This window comes from Melopsittacus undulatus, chromosome 15 (assembly GCF_012275295.1).
Source record: "Melopsittacus undulatus isolate bMelUnd1 chromosome 15, bMelUnd1.mat.Z, whole genome shotgun sequence".
NCBI lineage: Eukaryota > Metazoa > Chordata > Aves > Psittaciformes > Psittaculidae > Melopsittacus > Melopsittacus undulatus.
This window is the reverse complement of record NC_047541.1, coordinates 5,841,309-5,867,613: the sequence shown is the minus strand read 5'-3', so window position 1 is coordinate 5,867,613 and position 26,305 is coordinate 5,841,309. Positions and strand designations below refer to the sequence as shown.

The 26,305-nt window shown below is 48.7% G+C and overlaps 1 protein-coding gene across 2 annotated transcripts in view; it reads left to right on the top strand.

Moving 5' to 3' along the window:
• The window catches only part of LOC101870528 (opioid-binding protein/cell adhesion molecule homolog), a 209,100-nt gene that overhangs the window by 15,381 nt on the left and 167,414 nt on the right, over window positions 1-26,305 (top strand). Inside the window, exon 1 of one of the 2 annotated variants that reach the window (XM_034069550.1) lies at window positions 8,557-8,864. The exons of the other annotated variant lie outside the window; for it this stretch is intronic. The gene's annotated coding sequence lies outside the window, so the exon portion shown is untranslated. Of the gene's footprint in view, window positions 1-8,556; window positions 8,865-26,305 lie in introns of those variants that run through there. 2 annotated transcript variants of the gene reach the window in all.

Genomic DNA, 26,305 nt, shown 5'->3' with positions numbered 1-26,305 from the left:
AAGAACCTGGAGCTTTAGTGAAAGGCGAGGTTTTAATTTCTTAAAGTGGGATGAAGGCAAGCCTCTCCTTTCCCTTACTAGGAAAGCCCATCTTTGTAGATGTAATAGTGTTTTCCAGGGAAAAAATGTATTTGAAAGGTGTCAGCTCATAAAAGAAGCAATCTCATGATCTAAGTTATGAAACCATTCTGTTCAATCTGTCCCCTTGGAGTTTTCCACTCCAGACTTAAACTGGGGACAAATAATTCATCTAGGACTTCAAAACTCCATGTATTCCCTGCTTATTAAAGGGGAATAAACCTGGCTGGAGGATCCCAGCTGATTGTCCTACAGCCAGAGCCTTTTGCAGCAGCTCAGCTTGCTCTGTGCAATTCCCTTCCCATGTATCTGTTCCGCAGGAATTGCTGAGGGATGCTTGTCCCATCCGTCGCCTTTTCCCTGAAAGCACTGCCTGAAGGAAAGCTGTGCTGTGTAATGAACCCACTAAGGGAGTGGGTGGGATGGAGCAGGAATGTTTTGCTTTGGCAACCCATGAGGTGGGTCAGAAGGGGAATAGCAACCAGCCAAAACTCCTCTGTGCTCATCAGCCCCTGCTCAAAGCTGCTCTGTCTTCCTTAGAGCAGCCAGGTGTGGAAAGCGCTGTTTAGATCCGAGAGGATAAGGCAATAACCATGGAAAGAAAGATACAGTGGGTCAGGTTTGAAACAATGAGAGTGTTTCCACATGGCAGCCTCTGCCAAGAATTCCTTGTAATTCCTTTCCCTTCAGTGCTGCCTTTGCCTTCCCTCCTTTACAGGAGATGCTGTCCCCCAGCCACCCCTCTCGCCTTTGTCCCCACCTCGTGCTGAGCAGGAGCTTGTTTGCAGTGGGCTTTTTCACTGCAGACACTGTAAACAGCTCGATTGCATCCAGAGGGATAAAGGGTTCCTGCTTCCCGTCTCCTGCATCAGATTGTTTGGCAGCTGGTTATTGCAGCATCACTGAAGGCACGCAAGGTTCGTGTTGAGGTGGAGCTCAGGACTGGAACCAGCAGCTTTTCTTCTCCAGGCAGTGAAGGAAGGTGCTAAGTGATGTGTCTGAGGGGAGGGAAGAGCTTCCTGGGCTAACCTGGGCAGTGGCACGCAGAGGTTGCATCCATAGGGAAGGGTTCTGTGTGTTCCTGCATTGCAGTGGAGCACACACTTCGTAGCTGTGGCTCATGGATGGGGAGTATTTATGTGCAGACAAGGAGACCACGAATACCTAAGCTTGGCATCTGGCTGCAAATCCCCACTCCACGCCTGGCGTGCAGCAGCCTGTCTGAATCCAGCACTGAGCAATTTTGGGAATGCTTTAGGTTGCTGCTGTGCTCCATGGGCCACAGCTTGGGAAATCACAGAATCCCACACTGGTTTGGGTTGGAAGGGACCTTAAAGCTCACCCATTCCCAACACCCAGCCATGGGCAGAGACACCTCCACTAGAGCAGGTTGCCCCAACCTGGCCTTGAACCAGGGGTAATCCCAGTGGATGCAGGTAGCAGGCTTGGTGGCTCCCTGGACATGTCCTCTGCTGAGCCACCCAGACCTTTAAGCCATGCTCTCCTTTAGCCCATGCAGGTTGGCTTCCCTTTTCCCTGGTGAATCAATTTCTCAGCCTAATGGTACCTTCCTTGTGCTGTAATCATACAATAGGACTCCTAATGAATGTCTCAATTATTTAATGGTTGAATCGAGTAATTATTTTCTTGAGGTAGCAAATTGAGGTTTTCAGGAGGAAAAATACCATCTCCCCCTTCCCCCCCCTCATTCTTTTGCTGCTACATAATTAAGTAATTGTATAGCCAGTGATTTAATAGCTACAAGATCAGGAGTGACATATTTTATTCATTTGAAGCAGGAGCGTTTCTCATTTCTCCTCTTTCTCACTAGGAGAAACCCTGGCCACCCTCTGGGAAGGCAGGGAAAGCACCTGCAAAGCCTTCCCATTGCCTCTGTGGTGTTTCTATAAGCACATAAAGAGAAAGAACAGGGAAGAGCTTCTCCCTAAGAGCTCATCTCCATCTCCCCTCTGGCAGGTTAAAGCCATTCCCCTTGTCCTGTCCCTACAGGCCCCTATCCAAAGCCCCGCTCCAGGTTTCTTATAGGCTCTTCCACTTTTTGCTGTGTATTTGGAAGGAGGGGAAGAGCCCGGTCACTGACTGGGAGCTGGATCTGCAGTCAGACACCACCGATGAGGAGATAGATCCCTCCCTTTGGAGGAGACACCCACTGCTGGTGCAGAGCATGTGTCACACATCATCCCCGTCTCGCTGCCGGTGAGACATGCAAAGTGACAGTTGTTCTGGTGGAAACCTCTCCACTCCTATTTAAATAAATAAGGAAGTTAATCACTAGGGAATTACCGTGCTCGGATGTTGAGACATCCTGGGGATGAAATGAAATGTCTAAGGAACAAGCACACTTAGTGTTGACTGAGTGTACGTCTGGATTACCTTTGTTCCCTTGTCTGTTAGCTGCATGTGGGTGAGAACACGAGAGAGCTTGGGTGGTCTTCAGTCCAAATAATTCATCTTCCCTTCTTGTTTTCCTTTTGCTCGTGCATGGAATGTGGTTTCTTTGGAGCTGGGGACTCAATCTGTAGCACTTGGTTCCCTGTCGTTGCTGTGTGTGATGGAGCTGCTGTCTCCTGTGACAGGGTTAAACTGCTGTGATGCTGAGTGATTGCTCACCAGATGACAAATGAGAAGAGGTTTTGGTGGCATTGCAGCTAGTTCTTCAAGGGCTTGCTCTGCTGATAAAGAAATAGTGACTTGCTTGTAATTCTTTAGTTAAAACTTGGTGCTCTAGTGGAAGGTGTCCCTGCCCGTGGCAGGGAATTGGAACTGAATGAGCTTGAAGGTCCCTCCAACCCAGCCTATTCTATGATGACCAGACACAGTGTGTATTAGATACAGCCCATGTGCATGCAAGAAAGATGTGGGCATTTCCAGCCACACCTTTGATTTTCCCACTGGTTTTGAAGCCTGCTCAGAGGGGCATCGTGGTGGCTTTGCCTTTTGAGCCCTGGGGATTCCGTAGCCCTTAGTTGTGGTGGTTCCCTGTAACATGAGCAGCGGTGATGTCTGCACAACCTTTCCCAGGTACTTCCAAATGCTGCTTTCTGGTGTCCTTATTTAACACACACGTTGTAATTAAGAAGAATTTCCTGTACTCCTCTGGGGCTCCAGAGGAATTGGAGAGCTGGAGGGTTTTGTATGTTATGTTAACACGCTTGTTAAAAAGAATAGGCCTTGGCAGAGCTAAACAGGGCCCAGACATCAGCTGGGACATGTAAAACGATGGAGGAACTTTGGGAAGCACAAACAGGAGATGGATTTGGGCCTGCAGGAGGGATTGCAGGTATTTGCCTTAAAGCTCATCCAGTTCCAAGCCCTGCTCCTGGTCCACTAGAGCAGGTTGCTCCAAGTCCCATCCACCCTGGCCTTGAACGCTGCCAGGGATGGGGCATCTTGCATGGTGACCCACCTTCACTGCTGCCACTGAGTTGGAGGGGAGCTAATGGATGCTCCCTATTTCTGCTTATCCCATGTGTACAGCAAACCCTCCCATCTCATCAGATGATCTGAGTCATTCTTCAGCCTGGCCATGGCTCTGTGTTCCTCTACCCAGATGAATGTAGCTGTTAGGTTTGGTGGCTCTAATGCCCACTGCTGAGAACCTTTGGGCTGCACCAGGGATAGGAGCCACTCAGGTCCTCCTGGCAGAACCTCCCTGCATTGGCATTATGGTGGTGAGAAAGCTTGGATTTATGTGTTGTGACTTCCCATGCCCCCTTCTGCAGCTGGTAAACAGCCTTGCCTCTAAGCTATGTCATACCATGGCCTCAACACATCCCCGAGCATCTCTGCCGCTGTCAGCGCCGGGTGAGTTCCTGGGTGTCCCTATGGATCACTGTTACCAGATGTCTACACGCCTTGAGATGTCATCACCAGGGCTCTATTTTTATGCTTCATTTCATAAGGAGCATTTGTATTTTGCAAAGTGAACTTCTCTCCCTAAATCCAGCTGTTCCCTGGGGCCTTGCTGTGCCATGTACTCGTGTATTCCAGCAGCTGCTTTCTGTGGTGGGGCATTGGGATGTGCAAGGAGCATCCAGCTGTGCAAGGAGCATCCAGCCATCCTGGATCTAGCTCTGTGACCCTTTTGGGCACCTGAGTGTGTTGGTTTAGGACTGAGAATGTCAAAGGGAGGTGTATTGTGGGGTTGTTTAGTCAGGAGAAGACAAGGCTCAGAGGGGACCTTATCACTTTCTATAGCTACCTGAAATGAGGATGGAGCCAGGATGGGGCTGAGCTCTGCTCCCAAGGAACAAGGGATGGGACAAGAGGAAACAGCCTCAAGCTGCACCAGGGCAGGTTTAGATGGAGCTGAGGAACAATTCCTTCCCCAAAGGGTGCTCAGGCACTAGAACAGGCTGCCCAAGGCAGTGTTGGAGCTGCAATTATCCCTGCAAGTGTTCACACACAGTGTAGTGCTGGCCTTGGCAGTGCTGGGGTAAAGGTTGGACTTGATGATCCTAAAGCTCTTTTCCAACCAGGTTGATTCTATGATTCCCATCCTCTCCAGTGGCTTTCCCCGTGGATGAGCTCCGTAGGGAAGCTTATCTCAAAGTGACAGCACTGGGCATAATGTGCAGCATCTATGTGGAGAGAGGTGGCTTTGCAGGGCAAGGACAGCTTGGAAATCATCCACTTTGGTGTGCAAGACCAAAGCAAGACATTGTGGTTTTGAATGGAAGGCTTTGCTTGCAGTGGTGCCAGTTTAAATCTGAGATAGATCTGAGTTACATAACGCTTTGGAGTTGTCATTGAAGGCCCCCTTCTTGGGTTTGTTTCTGTCTCTTCTTGAAGGTGAAAGCTTCACCTTGAGTAGTTTTTGGCTGAAAATTGTGGGGTTTGGTTCTGGAGAGATGATAAAAGTCTAAGATTTCACTTCTGAAGGCTTAACTGGGCTGAAAGTCCCTGTTGGATGGGGAATGTGGGATCAGACCCCTCATAGAGATCAATGGTTCATGGGGAAAAAAGGGAGACAGAGATGAACTCTGAGCCTGTGAAGAAAATGTGGTCGAGGGATAAGGGAGGGAGGGGGAGCAGTGAGTTAATGAGAGAGAGCTATCTCCAGCCTGGAAGTGGATGAAGGGAAAGGGAACGTATCACACCTCGTCCTCCTGGGATTAATTTTGAATATCAAACACTCGATCTCGAGCTGTTCCTCAGGTCGTGTCTCTCTGAAAACTCTATTTTGTCAAGGCTTTTTCTGCTGCTTTAAAACAGGGGGAAAGCAAAGCCAGTGACCTTATCCTGCTTTGCATTATGTCACGCTCGATGATATTCTTCTGCGGTACTTGCAGCTAGCTTGACACATCAAGGCAGACAGCCCCTTATTATTAAATCTGTTTGCAAATGGGCTCAGATCGCCCTTCACATCCACCCCTGGTTGGGAGCGGTGGCAGACCATGGCTGCAAATCACAGGGCCCCATAAGCAAGCATTGAGCTGCCTCCCCTTCTCCCCACCTCCAGACAGAGATTGTCAACAGTGTAGGGATGAATTGAGTGTCTTACTGGAAAAAGAACGTCCTTTCTTCCCCCTGCATGGTATATAAGTAAAGGGATGGATGGGTGCGTTCTCCTCATGCCCTCTTCCCATGGGTCCTCCTTTGCAGCTGAAATCTAGACCTTAGGAATTTGCCAGTGCAGCCATCCTATAAATGGCAGTGAATAGCTCAGTCCCTTTTAAGCTGTGTCATATCTCCCTGCGGGTCAGATCAGGCCACCGGTGCTTTCTTTTCTTGTCTGTCAAAGCTGGATCAATAGTGCCTCATGCTGCTGAGCTTTGCTATTGCTGCTGCTGTGAGGAGCTTCCCTCAGAAAGGCCACGTTGTTCACTCTGATTTCCATCCTTTGCTGAGTAAATCCACCCTGCAAAGTGCCTCTGTCATTGTCAGCATCCCTTGATTTGCCTCCAGCAGCTGTCCTTGCAGGGATGTCTCTGATGCCTGGCATCCTGAAGGGGAAAAGTCTCCCCTAAAAGGCAGCAAAGGGAATATCCTCTTTCCTAAAAACAAGCAGCATCTCTTTCCAGAGGAGCATCTCTCCATAGAAGACAGGCTGGGCTGGTTGAGCGTGCAGAAGAGAAGGCTCCTTAAGGGGAGACCTTAGAGCAGCTCCAGTGCCTAAAGGGGCTACAGGAAACCTGGAGAGGGACTTGGGACAAGGGCCTGTAGGGACAGGCCAAGGGGAATGGCTTGAACCTGCCCGAGGGGAGACTGAGCTGAGCTCTGAGGCAGAAGCTGTTCCCTGTGAGGGTACTGAGGCGCTGGCACAGGGTGCCCAGAGAAGCTGTGGCTGCCCCATCCCTGGCAGTGCTCAAGGCCAGGTTGGACACAGGGTCTTGGAGCAGCTGCTCCAGTGGAAGGTGTCCCTGTCCATGGCAGGGGTTGGAACCGGATGAGCCTTAAGGTCCCTTCCAAGCCATTATAGGATTCTGGGATTCTAACTCCAGGCTTGTAATTGGCTTTGGACCTCTCCGAGGAGCTGCTGTTAAATAAATAATCAGGCTGCCCAAAACCACACACAGGGGAGACTCCCAAGAGTCTTTTTGCTTTGGGCTCCGTTTGGATCCTAATAGATTTTCATTCTGCAAGCAGGTCGTTGGGCTTCAATATTCATGCTTTTGTCTGACACGACTGCAGAACCCGATAATCTCCGTGCATCACTGGTAGCTTGTGGCAAAGGCTCCCCAAGTGGTTTGGGTTTTTCTGCTGAGACGTTGTCTACTGCTTCCAAATCTGTTGCCTTTCAGAGCCAGTGAATATGCACTTTTCATTACAGGAGGGTGAATCAAAGGCACCACTTAACCTTGTTTTTGTTCTGCAATCTCTTTTCTCCTTCCTTCTCCTCCTGTGGAATGATACACCCCCATTTTGTTTGCAGTCCGTATGGAAATGGTGTAGGATCAGAGTTTCTGGTTGTTTCTCCCAATCCCTTTTCCATAGATCTGGAGCAGGCACTGACAATAGATAATGCTGTTTTGTTCCATGCCAGCACCACAATATTTTCAGTTATTGTTCAATCTCACTTGTCTTGTTTTCTTGGCTACTGATGTCTGTTGATCAGATGTTTCTGTTAAGGTGTCCAGAGTGATGTGTAGTGGTTTTTTCCTTCCCCTGAGTGCTTACAATGAAGTTAGGAGCCATCGATGTGTACACGAGTTGTTGGAAATGGTGCATTTGATAGGCATTCCCTTGTACTTGTCTGTATTAAATTTCAGCTGTCATTGTTTTCTTAATTGCCTGTGTTAGATAATGCTGAATTTCCCACAGCCCTCTCCTCCTGCCTGAAATGAATAGCATTTGTATCACAAATGCTTCAAACTTGACACCTTTTTTCCCCCATGCCATTGAAAACTTCACCTCAGATTGGCTGATTTAATCTGCTATCAACTTCTTATCTCTTGAAGTCATTGCTTGCTTGCCTTTCTGTCTCTGCCCGTTTACTGCTCTGCTGTCCGTGCTACCCACCTCAGGGTATGTTTTTGCTATGGGAGGTGTTCCACACACCTTGGATTTATCCAGGAAGGGTAAGGAAAGCTCCACTTTGCACAAGGTGCAGGAGCTCTGGGATGTGGCTTTGGGTTGTTAAACCCTGTATTCTCAGCTTGAATCCAGCTAATGTGCATGTCATCATCTCTACTCCTTGACACATCAATGTCATGCTTGGGGTCTGCCTGATCCAGGGGTGGCAGAACCATGGCTCAGGATGGGTAAAGAAAGCTCAGCTTTGCAAAAGGTGCAGGGGTGAAGATGCAGGAGCTCTAGGACATGGCTTTGGGTTGTTAAACCATTGTTCCCAGCTTGAATCCAGCTAACGTGCATGTCATCATCTCTCCTCCTTGGCACATCAACGTCGTGCTTGGGATCTGCCTGATCCAGGGGTGGCAGAGCCATGGCTCAGGAGACGTGGCTTTTCTTTTCCCCTCTCCTGCGTCCCTGCTTTGTACGGCTTTCGACAAGCTGCTGCTCTTCTCCAGCTGCTGTCTGCTTCATGTACTTTACGCTCCAGATGCCTTGTTCAAATGACATCCCTTCACAAGGCATCTGCAGGAAGAGGGTTTTCATCTTCTGAGCCTGCTGCTTCTTTAGGGGAACTGGGAAGTATTAATTAAGACAGTTTTGAAGGTCCAGTAAATTATACCTGCTTCTCTTGAAGGTATTGTTGCCTTCCTCAAAGAACCCAAAGAGATCACAGAGGTGGGACTCGATCTGCTACAAGCCATGCTGTTTGCCATGTCGTGTTCTTCTAGGTAGCTTCTTATAACTTTCAAGCCCCTAATTTAGCAAGTTTACATCATGCTGAAGGAAGCCTTTGAAGTCTGAAATTATCTGTTCGCTACCAAAGCAAGGAGTGATCTTTTGCATGCCAGCAACAATTACAGGGGGAAATTGGGTGGTAATTTTAGTCTTAATTTAGCTTTCAATCTCTGCAAGTTTCTTGGGGTTTTGAAGTGACATGGAAGGATCTGTTCTGTGGTGCCGAGAAATCCTTTACCTTTTGGTTCTTGAGGAGCTTTTCTCCCTTTGTTAACACCTATGAACACCTTTTTGATGAGGAACTGGATGGCTGGATGGCAGCCCAGCCCTTCAGAAGGGGCTGAAGGACCATAAAGAGGTGGAGAGACCTCGGGCATTGCTCTTGAGGCAGATGAAAGAGTTTATGGAGAGAGTTTATGGACCCATCTGCATGAGGAAGGTGCAAGCTTGTCGGTTCAGCGAAGCTCGGTTGAATCCTGCCTAGTCAGGGTAGACCCAAAGCTAATTGCTAGGAGGTATGTTGGTATTTTTATCACTGCATTTATATTTTATGGAACCATCTGGTGCCATTAAAGCTTTTAACGTCAGTTGAAGTTGTATTGAGTTGCCCAGGAACTGAGAAGAAAAGGAGCAGGAGTAGGTGAGGTGTGGGAATGAAGCGTGTCTCATTGCAAACCAAGTGCTGATACTCAACAGATCATGGGGTGAGAGGAATGGTACAGATTTAGAGTGCAACATTTAAATCCTGAATAGTGGTGGGGCTTTGTCTCCCCTGAAGGTAACTGACTTTCTAGATGGAGTGGTGCTGTCACTACACCATCAGCATCTTCTCCTCTGGGGTTACTCAGAGAGAAGACAGCCTTGGTAACTCTGTCCCAACGATGGCCCCATGCCCATAGGGTACAACTATCTCATTTTCCACCTTTCCTCTCTCATCAGCTTTTCCAAAGCTGACTGAATAGCCAGGAGAGGAGCTGCAGCCCTGGCTCGGGTCCTTGCTCTTGTGCTTGGTGATGCTGGTGGTGCCAGTGGAGCAGCTGCAGAGTTATGGAAACTTGGAGCTTTCCCGTTTTCATTGCAGTGTTTGCTGGCTTGGGGGAAGGCTCTAGGAGCCTGATGGTCCCTTCCCCATCCTGCACGTTGCCTTTCCAAGGGATATGGCCTGGAAAAACGAGAGCAGAGGAGCATACACGGACTGAATTGCCTTCTGGTCGACAGCACTGGTGGCTTTCCCAGAGCTGGCCTGAGCTTTGGTGGTGATCCCAGTGCTCCCACATGAAGACCTTAAAACATCAGGGTATTATAGATCCTCCAAAGAGCTGGGAGTGAGTGTCTGAGGAGCCCCATGAGGTGCAGGTGAAGGTGCCTGCAAGGGAGCCCTGGGATCCTTGATAGAGGAAAACCAAGGGCACCTCTTAATATTTCATGGGAATAACTTGGACTGTCTTATCTTGGTCCCAGTCTCTCCTCTTGCCCCTGAATACCTCAGAGCTGCTAATGCTGTAGCTTTGGGGCAGCTGCTCTGGAGCAGATAGGAGTGAATTATTAATGTAAGTGACTTACTAATTGAATTCATCAGTCTCAAGCCTGGGCTGTGGCTGCTGGGCAAGTTGCTGTTTCCTTCAGTTTAAGAGTGGAGTAAGATGCTAATATCCATTGGAAGTTATGTAGTAGGAATTGTGTAATCCAGAAAGCTGGGCTGGTGGCAAGCTTGGGATGGCAAATGTGGGCTGGTGTCCTTCCCCTGCTAGTGCTGCCTTGAGTTTGGGGGGAAGCATCATTTGGATAGATGCGCACTGGCTGTCTGCAGGCTTTGTGATTGCAGGAGGTGTTGGAAATGAAAGGGATACTCATTGCTGATCACTCCTGCTCTCTGTGGAGACCAGGGGCTCTGGGCTTTGGAAGGAAGAGAGGCACAAGCTGTTAATAGCCTTAAAATAGTGCCTGCAAAGGGATTTTCATCCACCTCTACTCCTCAAAGGCCAAGGAATTGGAGCTCCTGTTATTATTGAAGTGTCTTTGGAGCTGCTCCTCATCCTGTCATCTCACTGCCTGCCTGTGATTAAGGACCAGCCTGTACGTTCCACTGCTTCCCTCTCTTCACTTAATTCCCGTCTTCTCCCCTCCTTTTCCCCCCTCACACAAACTGCTGATCTAAATGTTCAAAGTAATTTCTGCTGAATAATGGATGGAGATGCATAATTTATAGTGCTACGGGGTGAGGCAAAGCCATGAGCGCTCTTCCTCTGCTTCATGCCCCCTTGTGCCATCCCATGCCCTTTCTCCAAGCAAACCAAGGAGCTAAGACACCGGGTTTGCTGGTGGTCACTCCTTAGATCCTGTAGTAACTAAGAGAAGGGATTTAACGTCACAGGGCTGTTGAAGGTGCAAGATACTGGTGTTCATCAAAGATAACAAGGTTTAATGAGTTGTTCCCATGATGTTCTCCTCTTGCCTCACCAGAAGGATGGTGCTGCTGGAAGAGGCTTGAAAACCTCTGTGTTTCTTGGGTTTGGGGTCTTACTTTGCATGAGGAAGACTTTGAGGCTCCTGCTCTGAGTTATGTGGTTCCTTTTGGCGAGCTGAGGCAATTCTTGCCTGACTCTTATCTCCTCTTCCCAATCTGGCTTCCGAAGGGTCGCGTCTCTAATTATAATCTATTGAAATGAAGTGCTTCAACCTTATCAAAAGGCACATTTTGATAATTTTCTGCTGAAAATGTCAACACAATCAATAGGTTCTGGCAAATGTTTTGATTTCCTTCCCTTCAGCAGATTGTTCTGCTGGCGTGTGTTAACCCCCCCTCAATAGCCTTTTTTCCATATCGGGATGAACTTTGATAATAAGGTTGCCTTTAACACAGCCACATGGTGCTGAAATAAAGATGTTTCTAAGCACCAGCCCTCTGTGTTCTTTAGTAAAAGGATGAAAGAGTGGCAGAGATGACTGAGACAGGGAAAGGAAAAAGGAGAGATGGAGAGACATCATTTTTCTCTATCCAAGTTTATTATCCCATCCATTTGCCTCTGTCTTTTTCTGATGGCTTGTCCGTCAGCCGGTAAAACTTAATTCTGTGAGGAATAACTACAACTTGAGTAAATTAAGTGAAAAGGCTGCACAGAACCCAATTACTCTCTGTCCCCTGGACACTTGGGAACAGAGTTCATTTCCCTGTAATGAACAACGTGGTGAGTGACAGCCTGGCAAAAGGAGCTGCGGCTCAGAGCTGGTTCCATCAGGGTAAATGGGGAGATATGGAGTGGTTTGGAAGGATTATGTCTGTGTGGATGGAGATGTGGGGATGCAGGAGCATTCATCTGGGAGACTCCAGCCCCGTCTGGCTTCCCAGGATCGTCTTTATTATGGAAAGCACATGTTAATAAAAAGCAAAGCAGCAGTGAAAGGTGCCCAAGTGTTTCCCTTCAGATTATCCTGCTTCTATTTGCTTGAAGGCCTGAGCTGCCAGGCAAGGGCTGTGCAGGCAGAGCCATTCTCTGTGATGAGGGAGATAAGGGAGGACTGCTCCAGGCAAGGAGCTGCCTCACAGCTTGCAGGGAGGAATACAGAAAGATGGAAACCCAAATGTATATGGGAGCTAGAAAGTGGTGTGGCAAAGGAATTGACCTGCACTGTCACAGTGCTGACTGGGTGACCTGCAGCAAATGGTTTCAGGCTGTTTCTCTCATGCCCAGCAGCACGTCATTTTGCTCACTCCTCTCCTCTGATTGCAGCAGGTTTGGGAGAAGATGATGTGCTTCGGTGTGTGTATTGAACTCTGCACAGAAACCTCTCATTCCAGCTGGTGCTGTAATTCATGGAGCGTGCTTTGTAAGGAATAGGAGCGTGCTGGAATAAGGCAGGAGGGAACCCACGGTGAAACCCTCTGCTTGGGTTTTGTTCTGTGTGTTTAAAGTGCAAAGCCAAGAGCTTGCTTATGTTTAATGGACATTTAAGAGTTTCCTGGGTTTTGGGAGCAGATGGGGTGCCACATGTAACAGGAGTCAATTTGGTTGCTGTGATGCTGGTGAATGCAGTGTTGATAGTGTATGTTGTTCCCATAAGAGTGGAGGATCTTGCCCATTCCCTTTACCATTTTGGCTTTCATGAAGCTTCCTGCGTGCTCCTCCAGTTCCAGAAGGGTTATCCAGGATGCTGGACTTAATGGGCTATCACCCTATGAGTCCCTGCAGCCCATACCCTGTCCCTTGCTTGAAGTTAGGGATGCCTGCAGCAGGTTTGAGCCAGCACAGCTTGTCTGCAGGAGTCATTGTGGTGCATCAAGTAATAACTGCATGAGAAAGAACTTGCAGAGCTTTATTATGCATAATATCCAGCCCATGAAAGACAGCTGCTGCTGCTCTATGGAGTATTATATCCCCATAATCAATATCAGGGAGGAGGAACTGTTGGGCAACCTGTTTCCTATTATTGGCACTTACGCAATGCTTGGGTTGACAAAGAACCTTGTACCAACTGCAGGCAGCACATGTTCGACATGCTCCTCATATATCATGGAGCAAGCCAGCCAAATACCCAGATGCTCTTTACAACTAACTTTGGAGAGGAGCAAATGACAGTGCAGCAGTTTCCCCTGGGTGAAACTCCTTTTGCTTTGAGTCCTCTGTGATCCCCTTTGCTCAACTCTCTTGATCCAGGGCAGGAAAATGATGGTCCTATACAATGAAGCCCATAAATACCAACTGTGTAGGCGAGTGGAGTGGTGTGATCTGATGTCAGGTGTGAAGGACCAGGAGCCAGCACTGCTGGGCTGTTTTTCTGCTGCTGCCACTGATTCATTTTGACTTGGAGCAAGTCATTTAATCACTCAGTAATTAATCCTATTCATACAGCTAAATTGAGTAGTGCCAGGTACATGAGCTCTCACTGCAGGCGCACTGTGGCCATTCAAACAAATCACAGCAACACCTAGAATAGAAGAGAAGGCATTTGATTTCAAAGCCTCCTGCCCTGCCACTTGAATTCTTCCCATCACATCCCTAAAAAGGTCCTGTAGCAGGTCTCTGAACAGCTCTGCTTCCTTCATGTGGGAAGGAGTGATGCCCACTGGACAGAGCTGGGATATCCATCAGCTACCTCCACAAATACGTGTTAATGATGTTTGTGGGGAGCCTGGGAGGGCTGGAATTAGGGAACAGCAGATAGTTTGTGCTGTCTTAGACCTGATCATCACCCTGGCGCTTTGGTTTGCCAGCCTGAGGACCTCAGCCCCTCTTGCTTTCCTAATCCTTACACTGTTTAACCACAGAGCCACTGAAGTCGATCAGAGCCAAGTGTTAGCAAGCAGGGCTGGCGCCTTCTGCCCAGTGTTTTTATTAGCTCAATACAAACTGCAGCAGAGCACTTATTGATTCCAGTGATCCATTGCCATCAGGAGCATCATTTGTAAACTTTTGGGGAAGCAGGAGTGATAACAAAGCCTGCTCTATGATCCGAGTCCCTTGGGCATCCAAAATACCTTTACTGAGTGGAGCATTTACTAGCTAAGACTTGACTCCAAGCTTTGCTGGTGGGTTAGGGAAAGCAAGCAGATACGAAGAGCTGCAAAGCCTATTGCTACCCACAGCCGCAGCTGTGTCAGGCTGGAGGCCATTGCCCATACTGCTTAACCTCCATGGTACATGGGAAGATGCAAGACCTCTTCCATTGAATTAATGCAGTCTTGAGATGCTTTCTTGTGCTCACAGTGAGTAAAATTCAACATCTGTGGACCTTTAGCTGCAGTACAGAGCTTTGCTTAAATTCCTCTGTCCTTATTCTTGCTCCTGGCAGACCCCTGTGATTGCTCTGTGTTTCTCCCTATAATTATGCATGTTATTGTATCTCAGTCTGCTACCGAGTGGCCAAATTCATTGAATAAAGCTGCTATTTGGTCGTGCATTAAGCATGTTTTGCTGGACAGATGTGGCACTACTGCTCCATCAGGGAATAGTTTCCCTTCTTTGGCTGTTGTAGATGTATGTGAGGGATGTGTTTAGGGCTTTTCATAGGTGGAGCATGCACACAGAAAAATGGGATGCTGGGATAAGCAGATTAGCATCTCCTTCCTTTAGCTTTGCTAAATGACAGATCTTTATCACTTGGAGGAGTTTCTCAGCTAAATAGTGGCAGTAGATCCACTGGGGAAGCAAACACCTTAATCCAAAGTTGGGAGAGTTTAAGTGGGATTTACAAACCTACCCAGTGTGGGTGAGGGCTTTGGATGGGAATTAAGTACTCCAGTTCCCTCAGATGGCTTAGAAAGTTTTGTTATTCTCCCCAAAAATAACCCCTGGAAAGCCACCAGCAAATGTGTTTTGCAGGAAGAAGAGGGAATTTGGGCTGCCTGGCTTTTAACTTATTAGTAACTATGGGAGGTTGTGGCTAAACAGAGGATGCAACTGTGAAATAAAGCTCTTGCTATTCCCTTCAGTGCAACTTTTACCTGCAATTGAGATGTCAGTTTGTCCAGTGCAATTGAAGAGCACATAAATCCATGTGTATTTTCTATTTTCCTTGCTATATCTATATAGGTGGTGGACCCATATGGTCTTTTAGAGACATTAAACTGTATTTAGGAGGAGAAAATGAAAGGGAAAGACACAATGCTGCAGGAGGTACAGCATGTGGATTAGCTTTGCTGGAGCAAACAATCTGGGCTACTGACTTACCCTTATTACATAGACATCATCTTTCCTTCCTTTCCAGGTCCCCAGGACCACAATTCCAGGTTATTTCCATAGTCTTTTCCTCAACTATACTTTCCTCTGCCTCCTTCCTTAAGCCCTTGGTTAGAGATGGTGGTGTCTGGTGGAGTAATTGCTCTGGGGATAGTACCAGACTCGAGATGGATTGGGAGCCATCCGACAATATCTTGCCTCTGGTCCTGGCCTCCATGGGGGAATTTTAAGCGTGTTGAAGTGATGGCTGTGCACGAATTCCCAGCTGCTGGGATGTGTGTTTGGGCTGGTTGGTCAGGAATTCATGAGGAACTCTTGTGTTTGCAGCTGTCTCTCGGATTATATCTGTATCGATCCTGCCTGTCCACGGCCAATGGGAAATATGTGGAAATGATGAAGCTCTTCTAAAGGGGAGTTCATAATCTTGCTCAAACAAAGCCAAGCCCCCAGAGGGCAGGATGAATGGTCTGTGTATAGCCAATTTTGAGGAGATATGGCTATCACATCTTGTTCCCCTTGTTTTACTGGGATAACATTCAATTACCCCTGCCAACAGCAGCTTCCCGTAAGGGTTGTTGAGACAGCTAATCACCTGCCCCAGTTACTCCAGATGAGAAATACACGTAGTCTGCAAGTCTGCCTGGGGCTGAGAGGATCAGATTTAGGACTCTGCAGTGGTATTCTAAAGACCTGGTGTCTGCAAGAGGTCATGGAGCTGGAGGTCAGCTTTGGTCCTAGCTCTGCTGTGGCTTTGCTGCTTGACCCACATCAAGTGGCTTCATTTCGAACCATAGAATCACAGACTGATTTGGGGTGGAAAGGACCTTAAAGCTCAGCCAGTTCCAAGCCCCTACCACAGGCAATGACACCTTCCACTGGAGCAGCTGGTTCAAGCCCCTGTGTCCAACCTGGCCTTGAGCACTGCCAGGGATGGGGCAGCCACAGCTTCTCTGGGCACCCTGTGCCTCAGCACCTCAGCATCCTCACAGGGAAGAGCTTCTGCCTTAGATCCAACCTGAACTTCCCCTGTTTCAGTTTGAAACCATCACCCCTTGTCCTATTGCTACCATCTCTGATGTAGAGCCCCTCTCCAGCATCCTTGTAGCCCCCCTCAGACACTGGAAGCTGCTCTGAGGTCTCCATGCAGCTTCTCTTCTCCAGGCTGAACAGCCCCAATGTTCTCAGCCTGGCTCCATACAGGAGCTGCTCCAGCCCCTGAGCATCCTCATGACCTCATTTTGTGGCAGGGTTTGAGCAAAAGGCTGTGGATGATGGTTTAGGGGGTTAAGTTAAGTCAGAATTCCTGCTCCTTTGCCATTCATCAGCTGAGAAGCAGCAGCATCTTCTGCAGGGAGCATCTCTTTATCCCACGCTGTGTGTGCAAGACCTCAGCAGAGCTGTCAGCAGGTAACAGCCTTCACTTGCTGTTAAGCTGGGCTGGATTTGTGTGGGCATCCCAGGGCTTTACCTCTCTAACAGCCCTGTATCAATGCCTGACAGCACCTTCCTGTTTGTATACCCAAGCAAGGAGACAACTTGTGAGACACCCGCACTTAGCCCCTGCCAATGCCAAGAGCTTGAGAAGTCCCTAATGTATTTAGAGAAACACACTGTCTTGCCATGTCTGCTTTGGAGAAACCATGCTAATCCTTCCTGAAAAGCCCAAAGGGGGATCCAAAGCAGCTTTTCATTAGCCAGACAAGCCCTACAAAAGACATACAACAGGAGGGATGCTGCCCTGCAGGCTGAGCGATGGGGGATGGTGTGTGGAGGGAAGGAGAGAGATGCAGCCCTTGTGCTGGGAGTGGGGAGAGGACTGTGGGTACCAGCATCACTTTGGGAAGGTGCTGGGAGCTTTGCCTTGCACTGATGGGTGGGAAAAAGCAGAATTCATCCCTCAGATTGTGCTGTCTTTAGGGGCTGCAACCCCTGGAAATAGGTACGTGCTCTTTTCCCATAGGAGCCTGTCCAGGCTCATTCCTGGACAGCCTATTGATGGATAGCCCTGGCTGCTGCCTGCAGGCGGGCAGGGCTGCCTGATGTGTTTCTTTATGCATGTGCAAACAAGTTATCCCTGATGCAGCGACTTTATGGCAAAATAACTATATCCAATGGATTGGGCTGTGCTGTTTCTTGCTGAGCCAGTACAGGAACTGAGCATAAACAAGTCCAAACTGCGTGGAAAGCACTTATTTAGGCTTCCTGCTGCATTTAGGGAAGGGTTGGGAATTCATTTCTCAATGAGGCTAGCTGAGCTCTTGTTGATAGCCTATATCCTCAGGACACTGCAAGCTGCAAGGTCATTAACAAGGCTGTGCACATGTAAATACTCTGCTGCTTGCTTTCCTTTGGACCTGCTGTGCATCAGACCCCAAGCTGCTGCCTCTGCTTCCCCCTCATCTCTGCAGGCTGATAGAGCCTTGAGCTGCAGGAGGTTCCATTGCAGCCAGCTCGGGATCGGGCTAATGGGTGATGCTAACAGGTTGTGGTTGGAAAAGGATGTGTTTTCCCAGGCTGGAGTAGCTAAATCCGGCTGGACGTGACTTGCATGGCCACAATCCCCCTCTTGCAGTAGCTGGGAGGGGGGCTCTGGTGCTATCTTGCAGGCATGGCATAAAACCATTTCCAATGGTGGGAAGTGACTTTGCTGGATGGATAAGATCTTGTGAAATGACTCGGGGGGGAAGAACAATTTGTTTCAGTCTCCTTCTGCCGAGATACTGATGCTGGAAACATCCTGATGTGCCAGACCTGCTCTCTCTGTACCCGTTTAAATGCTGGTTTGAGGCTTTTCTGTTGTTGTTATGCATGGGTGTGATTGTGGCCTTGGGGACAAGGGTTGCACTAAAGCAGATAAAAGGCTTTTGAATCTCTAGGCTTGCTCTGTGGATGGGTAAGCACCTTCTAAGGTGTTCTGTGACTAAAAAGGGGTAAATCCAACCCAGGCTAGGAGAACTGGGTGAAATTAACCCACTGCTGAAGAGCTGGGTATATATATATACCTGCATGCATTAACTTATGACTGGATATCTGCTAATATATATATAGGGATATATATAGGGATAGGTATTTAGGTATGACATGGTGCGGGGGTGACAAGGCTCTCCTGCTGACATGGGAAGATGAGGTCAAGTGAGTCTTAATTGAAATGGGTTTTCCTTCCCATTCCAGGGCTGTTGATGTGTTATGAAACATCCAAGGGACATTTTATGAGGGAAGAACATAATCTCACACAAGCATGAATGGATCTGGCCTGTGATTATCCTAATGGAATTGGGGATTCAGCTCTGCCTCTGTGCAGCTCATCTCCTTCTTTTAAGGTGTTTCCCCCCCACTCTGTAGCTTGACAGGTTGACACCCAAGTGCCTTTGTTCAGGAGCTAGAAAGGCTGTGTGTAAGGGAAAGCAAAGTGATTTTTCCTAGGATAAGAGAACTCCAGCTTTCCTTTCCCCCTTTTCCACCAGCACTGCCTGTCAGTGGTCCTTGGTCCAAGCAGCAGGAGTGCTGCTGATGCTCTGAGTGCCTTAGATGTGCTGGTAGCCCCAGGCATCAGGTCCAGTTGGTTGTACCTGATGGGAATGATGCCCAGAACCTAGTATCATTTCCTTGGGAAGGATTTTCTCCCCCCATCTCAGTAATTGACTTCAGAGCAGAAGGGTTTACATCTTGGATGTGTTTTGATCTCTTCTAACATAACAATGAGCTTCCTTATGCATCTTCTCCAGCTCTTAGTTTCTGTGGAGCGCTGTTTCTGCTCCTCCATCATCCCAGGCTTGTCAGAGACAAGTGGGATAAAGAGCCACAGACCACTCCTGTTAGGGACATGCTTCTGTGGCTTTCCTGAGGGCTCAGGGATTGCGCTACGAGCACTCTCAGAGAAGCAAATGCACTTTGTACAACATGTTTAACCTCTCTGGGCCTCTCTTTCCCCTTTATAAAGGTGTAATACTCACAGAGATGCTGTGAGGATCAATTACTGCTTCTGTGTTGATATCCCTGGATAAAAAGGGTAGAGAATTATCCTGCCAGTCTGCCTCAAATCTTGTTTTCATTAAGATTAACACTCTTCAGTAAACAGACCCGTTAAAGCCGTATTAGGTGTTTAATAAGTAATATGTAGTTGATATCTCTCACAGTGTCTTTCTGTCGTGGGGAAAGCACAGTAACAAGCCTGTTGAAGTGAAGCATCCTGCTCTAATTGCTCTTCTCTCTGTATTGGATTAGTGATACTTGGGGTTACATGAGGGTGATTGGGTGGACCTCATCACAATTCCTCATCTCAAGGGCATGGAGGTAACAGGAGACACAGGAACAACAGAACTCTGCAGGTTGGTGAGGCCAAGATATATAAACCTTGCTATTAGCCTCCGAAATCTGGAGGGAGGCAGCTCAGGGCAAAGAGGGCAATTGGAGAATAGGCAGTGTTATCAAATCCTGCTGCATTTGGCATCTGTTCCAAAGAGAATCATCAGGTGCTGTGTTTTCCTCTTGCCTGCAGGCAGTATCTGCACATACATGCCATGTAGTTATGAAATAAGGCTGCTTTAAATGGGGTGCTTACCACAGGTGGAGAGTCTTGTAGAGCTGCATTCCCACCCATTGTTGAACTCGGGGGGGGGGGGGGGCAAAGTCCACAAGAGGAAGAATTCCTGGTTTATTGCATCACCTACTCTTTCAGTTTACCTTCTTTGTTGCTGTTCCATTTGCACCCAGACCCTTCCAGGCCAGGACCTCTCAAATCCTCCTCCTTCTCACTCATTGAGACTGTCCTACAGCCTTGACCATGCAAACAGCTCTTTGTTTCTCCCTGCATCTGGGGTTTTCTTGCCCAGACTCGGCTGACAAAAGCTATGGAGCTGAAGAAAAATAGAGTTTTAAAAGCCAACAGCCAGAACTGGGTCCTCAGCTGGGTCAAGCATAGAGCTGCAGTGATTTACACTTGGCTGAGGTTCTGGCCCATAATCTTTTGCGATCCATCATAAATATTATGTTGATTTAAAATGAAGAGATCTGTCTCAAACCTGGCTGAGCTTTCAGTACATAGCACAGCCTTTGGGAACCTGCTTCCATTTTATTCTTGCTGCCTGTGCAGACACATCTCCAGCTGTTGTAGTGAGGGGCCCAGAGCTGAACACAGGATTCAAGGTGTGGACTCACCAGGGGACAGTCCCTGCCCTGGCCCTGCTGCCGCACTGATGCTGATACAGGTCAGGATGCTGGTGGCTTCTTGGCTATCTGGGCACAAGCTGCTCATGTTCAGCTCCATCAATCAGCACCCACAGGTCCTGTTCCATGAGCAGCTTCCCAGTTACTCTTCCCCAAGCCTGGAGCATTGCAGAGGATTGCTGTGGATGCCCTGACCTTGTGTGAGTGCAGACCCATCTCTGTCTTGAATACTGGGTGGCATTCCCAGTCTGTACAGCGGAGATGCAGAGAGCATCTCTGCTGCACTTCAAGACAGGCATGAAATGACTGTAAGGCTTTGGCTGCAGGTTCCCTTGCTGGGGAGGTCTGTACTGAGCTATCACTGCCTCAGAGTACTGCTCTCTGCTAAGTCCCAAGGAAATCCCATTCTGCCCACCAGCCTGGAAAGGAGTCTGCAGGATTTCTCCCAGCCTGGAAATAATGGGAGAGTAACAGCAATTAAGAGGACAGTCTCAGCCCGTCTCCCGCTGCTCGGCAGAGAAGATCAAGGCAGGTTTGTCACTGTTTGAAGACCAGCCTTTGAGGAAATAGCCAGTGAGGATGTTCTGAAGTCACTCCAAACCTTGTAAGTCGTTGCTGCTGTGAATACATAGGGGTTGAATGGAGTTTTATCTGGAGAGGAGCCCACAGGGGGTCTTCCCTGCTGCCTGGTGAAGGGAGATAGAGCCAGTGGGAGCCAAGTCCCAGGGTGATGTGCTGGGAGGAGAGGCATAAACTGGTGGTATAGATGTGTCTGTGTTTCGTCCTGCTCGGATAGTCTAATATAGAGTCAGTGTTAGCTGGGAATTGTGTGGCAAAGGCTGTCTGAGAGAGGAGAAGGAGAGATGTAGGAAAGACCTTAGCACTGGCACAGGGTGCCCATGGAGGCTGTGGCTGCCCCATCCCTGGCAGTGTTCAAGGCCAGGTTGGACAAAGGGGCTTGGAGCATCCTGCTCCAGTGGAAAGTGTCCCTGCCCATGGCAGGGGTTGGAGCTGGATGAGCTTTAAGGTCCCTTCCAACCCAAACCAGTCTGGGATTCTCTCTCCATCATGTCAGTGCCCCTTTAGCAAAGGTCTGTGAGTAGGTTTTGGGCTGACAGCAGTGTCCCTAGCTGCATTTCTTTATGGGATGGAGCATGTGTGCGAAACCCCAGGTTTTTACCTAAACCCCAAGACCCAGCAGGCACAGCTGCCCCTGGGCCACCAAGCCATCCATCTCCCCACCTTCTCCATCACACAAGGAGCCAGCAAGAAGCTGTGTGGGCAGCGTGTCAGCCTGCAGCCCCTGTAGTTTGCAGCCTTCTGGCACTTGGATGGAGCTGCCCAGAGCTCCTCAGGTTGAGCAGGCACATTTTTAACTCTGCTGCTGTGGTGTCAGGGCAGCTTGATCTTTCATTGCCCCAGCAAAGTCCTGCCAGTCCCCAGGCAGCAATAAATCCTCCAGTGTGGGACCTGGCACTGCTCTTTGCCAGGTTCTGGCTGCTCTGAACCAAGGCATTGCATCTCGAGAGCAGCTTTATTTGAGCTCCCTTTGATGCTCACCAAGCTGTACCAGGTTAAGCCATCTGAGTGCCTGTGTTAAGTCCTGGCCCCAGGCTTTGGCAGAGGGGAATGCTAGCAGAGAGCATTCAGTGTCCAACACTTGCTTGTGCATCAGTGCTTGGGCTGTCTGCACCTCTGACCCCATTGAAACCCTCCATAAGCCAAGCTCAAGAGATGGCTCCAGCAATATGCAGGGCTGAATTAGACACATGTGGTTGCTTCTTGCAGGCTCTGGCTGGTTTTGGGGCAGGGAGGGTGCAATTTACTCCCACATTCTTTCCAAGCAAGGCTGAGATGTTGAAGGCTGCTGGGTTGGTGTGGTTATGACTTTTATCCCCTCTTGTCTTGAGATACCTGTTAATACATACAGCTCTTGGTCAGGCTCTCATTATGGGGACATTCAGCTAACATGGGTTTTGTTTCTTTTCCTTGCTCCATGTTCATTTAGTTCAGTAGTTTCTTTCCCTCTGGAAACTCAGATGCAGCATCTGGGTTTTCAATGAGGTCCCTCTAGGTTTTATGGCTGCAACAGGCATTTGGTTTTCCAGCTGTGAATAAAACCAACCCCCCATTAGAAAGGACAGGTTTTCTTTGTGTAGTGGTGCTGGGTGCTGTCAGGAAGAGCAATACATGAGAAAAGGATGGAAAGGTACTAGGAAAAGTTCCTTCTATTAAAGATATCCATATCCCAAGGAGGTTGCTGGACCAGTGACAGCCTTGGGGATGGTGGATGGATGCAGCCACCATAACCATGGTCTGAGATGCCTTGTTGACCATCTTTCCCATGTGGATTGCGTGGCTTGTGTGGTGCAGGGCTGTGGAGGAGGACGGGAGGCAGAGGTGCTGCAGGGAGGGACAGCAGCCGCTGATGGAAGGGAAAATGCTGCCATAAATTAATCAAACGAGGCATCTCACAAGATTGAATTAGCTCCTGATTTATGACTGCAGTGCTGCTGCTCCTGCAGTGCCTCTGCTACTCGCTTATCCCTCACCCCCTGATTTATGGGGAAGAGCCTGCTGAGAAAGGGGCTCCTATGGGAAGAGTGGATGGCTGATACCAGCCGTCACATCATGTTGTTCCTTAGGACTTCACCTGTATGAGTGCTGCAAGAGCTTGGTTTCTAGGTGTATGGTACAGCTCTACGACAGGAGTTGCCTTTAATCCTGCCTCTTGTTCATCCTCTGCCTCAGTGCCACCAAGAAAGCCCCTACGAGCATCTTCCTGCAACCAGCTTCCTCTTGGTCTGCTGCAGAAAGGTCTTTCCAGCCCCTTCAGACTGGAGTTCTCTTCCAAGAGATGTTTCTCCTGTGTAGGATTCAACTCCCTTCTGAGAGCTCCTGTGTCTTCCTTACTGTGCCTGTAGAGAAGAGGATGATTTGTTTGGACGTGCCCAATACGTTCACACACTATTCAAGGCAGCAGCAGGTTGTCAGAGCATGAAGAGGGCTGAGCATGAGTGGCTCAGCCCACTTCATGTGGGAAATAGGAAGGTGTAGTTTGGGATGAGTTAGAAGAGGAGAAATGCCGAGCATCCATGGAGAGGACGGGGACTGGGAGAGAAATGGGGTGCTGCCTACCTGCAGGCTGTCTTGTTCACATACTGCATAGGATTCATTCAGCTGCCTTCATTCCACATAGGAAACACACTTCCCAAAGAGCCAGCCCCTTCCCTGACAGTCAGTGTCCCTCTGGGGTGGGAGCAGGAGGGCAGTAGCCTTGTTTGCAGCGATGTTCCCTGGGTACCCAGCATCAGAGATGAGGAATAGAAGCAGCTCTTCTGTCTTCCTGCAGCGTATTGATTTTTGCTCCCTGCTCCGGCCTTTTGCTCATCCTGGCACAGTGGAATGAAATATAAGGTTTGAAAAACTAAAAATACAGAAAGTGACAGCTTCATTGCTCCGAGTGATGGGATTTCAATGGGAAACGTGACCTGAAAAACTGGAGATGATGCCATCCTGGCCTGTCTGCGCTCACCTGGAGAAGAAGGGAGCGGTGAAAGGAAGAGGGCTCAGGGCTTAGACACAGAACTGTGGCACTGCCGTGCCTGGGGAGTGACACTGCTCCTTCCATAGAGCCAGCTCCAGGCTGCTTTGGAGGTTTGGGAATGGAAGGGATGTCTGTAGTCATAGATCAGACTGGTTTTGGTCATGGTAAAGAGCTCCTTCCTTATATCCAACCTGAACTCTTCCTGTTTCAGTTTGAGCCCATCACCCCTTGTCCTATTGCTACAGTCCCTAATGAAGAGTCCCTCTCCAGCATCCTTGTACCCCCTTCAGACACTGGAAGCTGCTCCGAGGTCTCCATGCAGCTCCTCCAGGCTGAACAGCCCCAGTGTTCACAGCCCCAGTGTTCACAGACTGCCTTTGCATAGATTTGAAGTCCCAGGATATGGAACATGCTCTTGTCCTGGCCACACATTAGCATGTGATCCATCAACTTGCTATGTCCTTGTGTCCCCACCTGGGAAGTGAAGGTGGGTCTGGGACCTGTAAGTGATGGAGCAGGGATAACCCTGATGCGCTGTTGCTCTATGCCTTGTGCTGCTGTACCTGGTACTGTGATTTTAAAGCTATTTGCAGGCTTCTGAGAGGTTAATTAGCAACTGCTGCAGCTCTCTGCAATGAAGCAGCCTGGCTTTGGTCAGAGAGTGCCCAGCAGGGTTGAAATTACTTGTCATTTGCCTTGTTTTCCTTGGCCATTTGAATGGTTGAATCTCTCCTAATTGGCATCGTAACCACTGGGGTGATACACTCAGAGGTTCTGGATTGAATTCCTTATATTTGGAGAGGGGGGAAGCTGGGCAGATGCTGCAGAAATGAAGCAATGGGGTTTAATTCCTTTGTGTTGTTTGAGCGGCGATGCAGAAACAAGAAATCCTTTGGGTTTTCTGTGTTAGGCTGGACTTATTGTGGGATTCGGACTGTGCGGGTAGAGGTTAGGTGGGATCTTCATCCTTTTTCTCCTCCCTGGTGCTGTGAGAAGGCAGGTTGCAGGTACCAGCAGAGACAGGCTATTTTGGATGGTGTTTCAGGGTGGGAGACGGGTTGATTCACGCATTCCTAGCTAGGAAAACCTAAAGCAAGCATAAGACCTGTATCACAAGGACTGTATGGATGTGATGGGTGTCTACCAGCTTCCTAATTTCGCTCATTGCCACCAGGCTCCCAAAACCAAGGGGTTTAGGATCCATGTGAGCCCTTGGGAGTTTCTGTACCCCACTGCAGAGCTGAGCTGAGCTTGTTCTGATGCAATCTGATGGCGATGAATGGGACATGACACCTGCGACTGTGATTTAACTTGAGTCATCCCATGCCACGCTGTAAATCAATAAACAAAACGAAGCTGCTGACAGCATTTACAGTTCCCCCTATTACTGCCAAGCAGCCCATTTTCCGCGCATGAAAGAGGCATTTACACCCCATTTAGCTGTGCTTTGAGGCGGGATCCTGTTCCCAGCAAGAGTGGAGGCTTTGACAGGTGACATTAGGAGAAGGGGAGATCTACAGCGCTCATTTGCAAGAGACCTGAGCCAGGCGTTGGGAAATATCTTGTCCATCACTGTGATGTGCAGGAAATAGAGGGTGGGCAGGAAGGGATGCAGCTACACTGGTGTTTCCCTATGGATCACATTCCTAGGAGAGAGGGAAATATGTTTTCCCTTCTATCCCGGCTGGGGAAAGGTGTTGAGCTGAGTGACAGGGAGAGAAAGGACGAGGGAAAAGCAGGGACATGCACCAAGAGACATCTTGGAACACCTCAACTGTCCAACTTGATTTTATTTAATGGGCTTTGCAATCTGGTGATTAATCTGGTAATCAGAGCAAATGGTACAGCAAGGGCTGGCAATGAGAAATAGAACCTCCAGTAGATACAAACCCTCTTTTTCTTCTCCTTGCCGAGAAATTGGCATGCTGACATCTCTCCCCTTTATGAAAGGCGGCAGGATGGGGAGGGAGAAGCATGGGAAAGGAAAAGCAGGTCCCTGTGATAGGAAAACCATCTCAGAACACTTCCCAGCTCCTCTTTGAGGCAGGGAGCAGCTCCTCCACCCTGAATGTAGGCAATGAGCATCAATTGGTGCAAGTATTGTTGGGGAGGAGGCATGGACAGGGATCAGATCAGCTGCTCCTGGAACTGAAAATGGAAAGTTTTGTCTTATTTCCTGGAATTCCACCAAATTCCTGAATTATTCCTCCAAGAAAGGCCTCAATTTCTCTCTGCCTCCCTTTATTGCTTGGTTTTGTTGGCATTTTGCTGCTGCACTTGGTTGAAAAGGGCACTTTATGACTGAGAGGGCAAGCCACTGTTAGGAAACAGCAAATGGGAGCAGGGAGATTGCGAAATGTGCTGCTCGAGCATCATTTTGGCAGGGGAGGGACATAAATCCAGGCACGTTTCTCACATCCCCCATCACATTTTGCTGCAGACTTCCACCAAAACAAGTCCCCATAGCCACAAACGCAGCTTGGCGAGAGACGGAGCTGCTGTTGATGCTGGAGGAACAGTATTCCCATATGCTTTGCTTAGTCCAGATCTGCTTCCAGTAAATACC